Source organism: Elaeis guineensis, chromosome 6 (genome assembly GCF_000442705.2).
Source record: "Elaeis guineensis isolate ETL-2024a chromosome 6, EG11, whole genome shotgun sequence".
In the NCBI taxonomy this organism is placed as follows: domain Eukaryota; kingdom Viridiplantae; phylum Streptophyta; class Magnoliopsida; order Arecales; family Arecaceae; genus Elaeis; species Elaeis guineensis.
In genome coordinates this window covers 30,595,573-30,601,758 of record NC_025998.2, presented here as the reverse complement: position 1 = coordinate 30,601,758, position 6,186 = coordinate 30,595,573, and the positions used below count along the sequence as shown (strand labels likewise).

At 36.7% G+C, this 6,186-nt stretch overlaps 1 non-coding gene across 1 annotated transcript; it reads left to right on the top strand.

Annotated features, from left to right (window-relative positions):
• The first annotated feature begins 1,232 nt into the window (after positions 1-1,232).
• LOC140858957 (small nucleolar RNA R71) lies at positions 1,233-1,339 on the top strand. The gene has a single exon (XR_012142360.1). It is a non-coding gene; the product is annotated as a small nucleolar RNA R71 (small nucleolar RNA).
• Positions 1,340-6,186: the final 4,847 nt, after the last annotated feature.

Here is a 6,186-nt window from a genome sequence, read left to right as displayed (position 1 = left end):
ACCAAGGACAATTTCAGTTCTGGAGGAGGTGATTTTAAAGTGGAAGAACCAGCTTCTAGGGTTGAAAAAAATAGGACTTTTGATGAATATATCTTGGGTAGCTCATCCGCTCTCTTCTCTTTATCACTTAGATCAATATCAGTACTGGACTCAGGTTCTTCTATTGGGTTAGTCTCAATACTAATCTCCTCTTCTAAATTCTCTTTTTGACTAGCATTAGTACTAGCCTTACTCACCTGATCTTGGTATGAGTCCTTAAGAATCCTATCACTTTTAAGCTCAAAAATTATTTTATCATTTTTAAATTGAGAATTCTTAGGTGGGACATTGGATTGATGACTAGGTCCAGGTGGTTGATAAGTGGATGGGTTGTTCCTAGGATTTGGTACTGGTTGGCTTGGGAGTTGACCTGGTTCTCTCTTCATGGTAGACTCAGCTAATTGTCCTATTTATGCTTCTAGCCTAGTGATAGATTGTTGTGGGTCATGATCAATTGTTGTAGTTGGTTTAATCTATCATCAGCTAGATTAGTCTGTTGAGGAGGTGAGTATGGTGGCTGATTTTGATGTGGTGGCTGGATAGATTGACTGGGCTGACCTCTATTGTAGGCATAATTCTAGTATGGAGGCCTACTCTGAAAGTTTTGCAAAGAAAGAATTTGAGTCTGAGCCTGAGTCTGTTGGGGTCTTCAAAAAAAATTAGGATGGTTCCTCTAGCCTGAATTATATGTGTTAGAGAATATATCATTGACAGGTTTGGAGTAACCTTGGGCAGCTTGAACTTGTTCTTGAATGAAAGATAGAAACTGTGCGGCTGTTGGACATTTGCTCACATGATGGACCGGGCTAGCACAGATAGAACAAATCTCCTGATAATTAGGTGGTGGTGTGTATTGTGCAGGAGATTGTTGACCTAATGCTAGGAACTGATCAAATTTCTGGGCAAGAAGGTTGACTTTATCTAATCTTTGAGCTATTAGGTTCAGATCGGCCTTAGGACTAGAGTCTGTTTGCTTGATCTCAAAAATTTTTATCCATTTTTAGTGAGGGATTGATCTTTCATAGGAGGATAATGAAGCATGATTGATTGAATTTCCACTCAAAGTTTCAAATAAAATATAGGCTTTATCCTCACTTTTACTCATGAATGCACCCTCACAAGATGCATCTACCATCTGTCTGTATTGGTCACCTAAACCCTCATAAAAAGCTTGAACAATTTGCCACTTAGATAGACCATGGTGTGGGCATTTTCTAAAAAGTTCCTTGAGTCTCTCCCATGATTCATGAATTTGTTCTTCTGGAAGCTGAGCAAATCCAGTGATGGCTCGCCTCATGGTGTTGGTTCGACCTATGGGATAGATTTTTTAAGAAACTCGTGCTACATTCAGCCCAAGTTTGGATTGGTCTTCCTATTGTGCCAAGCCAATACTTGGCTTTATTTTTAAGTGAGAAGGAGAATAAGGTCAATCTAAGTACATCATCAGTAAAATTTTGAATTTTCACCGTGGAACAAATTTCTAAGAACTCATCCAGATGCTTGTAAGGATCTTCATTAGTATTTCTATAGAAAGACGGAAGTATCTGGATTGTGGTCGACTTGATCTCATAATGGCTTGCAGGGATATCAAGTAAGTGGATACAAGTCGATGGGTTATAGGTGGAAGGAATAAAATATTCCTTCATCTGCCTAGGTGGTTCTCTAGGATCTCCAGCTATCTGATTTTCAAGTTTAATATGAATCAACCGTTCAATCTCAGGATTGGATTCAACTAGGTCAGGATAGAGAGATCTTCTACCTTGCATATACCAGTGCAAACCTTAATGTATAATTCAAGTTTTGTTTTTGTTTTATTTTTATTTTTTTAAGAGAAAAAGGAGAGAGAAGAAAGAAAGAGCCCTAGACCTAGATATGTAAGGTGGGAAGAATTAGTTGTGGTTTAGTGTTAATTACAATCAAGTTAGCAAACAATTAAACCGAGACACCTATGGGTTTCTTAGACCTAATAGTTTGATATAGAGTGACTTAGTCTAGATACAAATCGGGTTTGTTCTCACTTCCTTCAACTAGCCAGGTAAGAGGTGGGATAGTGGGGGTCCTCATGTTGTTTGCCTTAGACACCAATTGAATTGGCCAGATAAGCTAACGGAATCAATTAAATAACCACAAACTACTTAGGCTGAGCCTTTATAACATCTAGCCTTAGACACCAGTTTCAGGAGTGAGTCCAGACTTACTTTGCACTTGACTTGACCACAATACTCAGAACTGAACTCGATTAATACTAGGGGCCAATGTCTACTTGATTTTAGTTAGGCTAGGGTTAATGTGGGATGCTGGTTGGTTGTTTTTGGACCAAGGGAGGTTGATGAAATTCCTACCTTATCTTGTTATGGGTGTTGCCCTTAAATTGATTTGAGATGAATATGCACAACCAATTTTAAACAAGGAGTTCTATGCAACTAAATTAGATACATGAAACTAATAAAACTTGAAAGCTTACCTTATCTCCAGCGATCATCAAAAATAAATCTACAATGATGAATGCTCCTAAAAATTAAGTTTCTACTCTTATCATGCAATTTTTATTAGGTTTATATGGATAAATTTTAGGTTAATTAAAAAATAGTAATTAATACTAAAAAAAATAGTTAAGGCTAGGGTTAGGATTGATCTCACCAACTTGGAAGCTTTCTACTTCCCTTTTTTTTTTTGAATTTTTGATTTTTTTTTCTGTAAAAAAATAAAAAAAAAGTTAGTAAGCAATAGTCACAAGAAAATCAAAGAAATCAAACATTAAAATTGGTGCCTTCCCCGGCAACGATGCCAAAAATTGATGCGATCGCGATGCTGTCGTTAGGATACCATGATTATTAATCAAATTCTGACTTCAATAAAAATTAAAAACATGTAGAAAGTAGTGAGTCGGGTCGAATCCACAGAGAAGGTAGGATTTTGATTTGAAATCTTTGATTTTACAAAAAGAAAATAAAATTTTAGAGAAAGTAATTTAAGTCAGAAAATAAAAATTAAAAGTGCAAAAAATAAATCGGATACTAAGATCTACTAACTAGATCCTAGCATCTACTTACAATAAAAATAAATAACAAAAATTAAAAAAATATAAAATAAATCGGATACTAAGATCTACTAACTAGATCCTAGTATCTACTTGCGATAAAAATAAATAACAAAAATTTAAAAAGTATAAAAATAAATTGGTACTAAGATCTACTAATTAGATCCTAGTATCTACGTGCAAAAAAATAAAAGACATAAATTTAAAGTACAGAAAAATAAATTTTACATTAATTAAAATTAAAATTCAAGTATAAAAAATTAAAAAAAAAATAAAATAAAAATAAAACTGTAACAAAGATCTGAAGTTGATTAGCCAAGCCTCGTCGAAAAGATGGTTGATGACCTCTCCGTCTTCCATCATACTCTGTAGAGCGAACTGGCTTCTCTCCTTCTTTTTCTTGGGTCCCTAAAGTTATTTAATTTTTTTTTATTTTTTTCTATACTTTCTACTCAATTTTTCTGCTCTCAAAGCTTATTCCCGGATCCCCTATTTATAGATAAATTTTTCATAATTTTTTGATAGGAAAAGGAGTCTTAAAATTCTTAGAAATCATATTAATCCCCTTAGGAATATTCCTGACCATTGGATAGAGCTTGAACCACCCAGATCTGCCCAAAATCCATAGTTTTAATCCTTATCAAAGTCGGATCGAACCACAACCATCTGATCACGTCTGGAATTGATTCTGGACCGTCGAATCATGCTGATAATCTCTTATTCTCAGTCGGAAGCGTCCTCGGTCATCGGATCTCATGATGGATTCATTTTCGACCGTCTGATCGTGCAAAAACCCCTCTTTATAAACCGACAATGGATGCTGACCGTCGGATCTGGGTCTGGATGAATTTCAGCCGTTGGATCATGCAAAATAGCTTCTGCTGCCCGTAGACCGCGCTTGAGGACCGCGTAGCATTTTCGGTGGACCGCGCCCTGGCTCTGTGGACCGAGCTGCCGGTCCACCGTACACCAAAGGCTATTTTTTTATTTTTTAGGATATTTTAGCTCCGTTTTCGCTCAGATTTTTATCTGAAAAATTGAAAAAAATATGTATTAAAATTTTCAAAAATTTTTCTTCATTTTGATGCTTAAATTGCTCAATTAAATTAACATCTATTTTTTTATAAATATATCTAATTTCATATTTTTTTCAAAATCACTTATTTTTTAAGAAATTTCAATAAATTTATGAAATTAGGGTTTTTAAGAAGATGTTAGCACCATAAATTACCAAAAATATCTTCAATAAATGTAAAAATATACCACTTATCAATATATATATATATATATATATATATATATACATATATATATATATATATATATACATACATATATATATATATATATATATATATATAATATATATATATATATATATATATATATATATATAATATATATATATATATATATATATATATATATACATACATATATATATATATACATACATATATATATATATAATATATATATATATATATATATATATATATATATATATATAATATATATATATATATATATATATATATATATATGTATGTATGTATGTATGTATGTATGTGTGTGTGTGTGTGTCTATGTCTATATATATATATATGTGTGTGTGTGTGTGTCGATATATATGTATATGTATATGTATATGTATATATGTATATATATATATATAAAGTGTTTTGCCTACTTCACATGTTCAGTTCGCTTCAAGTCCCAGCTGTGCCCAATCCATCAATCTTCTCCTCGCCTCTCCTAAGTATCCTTTTACTCTACCCATCCACCACTCAAAATCGCCCTTCGTCCACTTTTCTTGTTGCTTGGTCCCCTTCGCACCATCATTGGAGGCTCGAAGGAGGCATTACTCCTTGGCATATTTGGCAGCATCTTGTTGGATGTCAGCAAGCTTCATTTCATCAAATTCAAAATCTTTGCTGCACCGTTTTTCTTCGATCCCCATTCCACATTTTCTACTCCTCTGTCCCCATTGTAGCTTTTAAAAAATATTAGGGTTTCACAATTCTCTCTTCCTTCTGGCAATCCATCTCTAAGATGACTAGGTTCATGTTTCAATTGTATGGTCTCCAGCTCCTTGTCTATCATTCGGTTTGTCCAGAGATGGTTTAGGCAAAAATCTCATGTAATTGGTTGTCAGGGTTCTTCAATTTGAGGATGATGGAGCTAGGGATGATGAGCTAAAAGAGAATTTATACTTGATGGGGTTTCTGTCTTTGTGTTGATAAGACTCTTGATTGCAATCTATATTATAATAGTAAAACGATGAATAGGTTATGGGGCGGCATTTCATGTTGACATGTGGGTGTTTGGAAGCAAGAGGAGAGAGCCGTATGGCATCGTCTAACTTTCCTTTTAGATCGTGCACATGAGAGAATCCACAGAAGGAGGTCACCGACGGCCCGAGTTGGGGCAACGGCCATCGTTCGCGGTCGCCGTCGGAGGAAGGGGTGCCGGGGTGAGGCAGCAACCATCGTTTGCCATCCCATTATATACACATTCGATGGAGCCGTGGGAGGGGATCCACTGAAGGAGGTCGACGATAGGGATGCACGGTGTTTCCTCACTTCATTCATTAGCCTCCGTGCGCCACGCTTGCGCCCCCTTTGTCGATTAGGCCATCCATCTCCACTAGGTTCAATGTCACTTCATTCAGATGTGGGGCAAGTGGATTCACAGTCAATAACAACGACGGCATCACGCACCTCGAGGCCCTCAGTATGGAGTGAGGTAGCGGTCTTGAGGATGGAGGCACCACTATTGATGAGGTCTTCAACGATGAGGCAGACCTATCTGGGATGGAAGGTGCCCTCGATGGTGCGGCTGATGCCAGCAGTAGGGCATAGCAGTGGAGGAGAACTGGGTGGCGAGGGCCGTGGAGATGGGAGCAGCGGTGGGGAGAATGATGGGGGAGGGGGAGGAGACGGAGGGGGATGTGTCGGAGGACAAGGGAGTACAGAGAGATGTCGTGGGATTTGAAAAAAGTGGGAGGGAGCTGCGAATCAGCAGATCGTGACTCGATCTTCAGGCAAGCGGGTCAATGGGGCCGCACTCAATTATTACCAAAGTGAGAGGATTTTTGGCGATAGCCA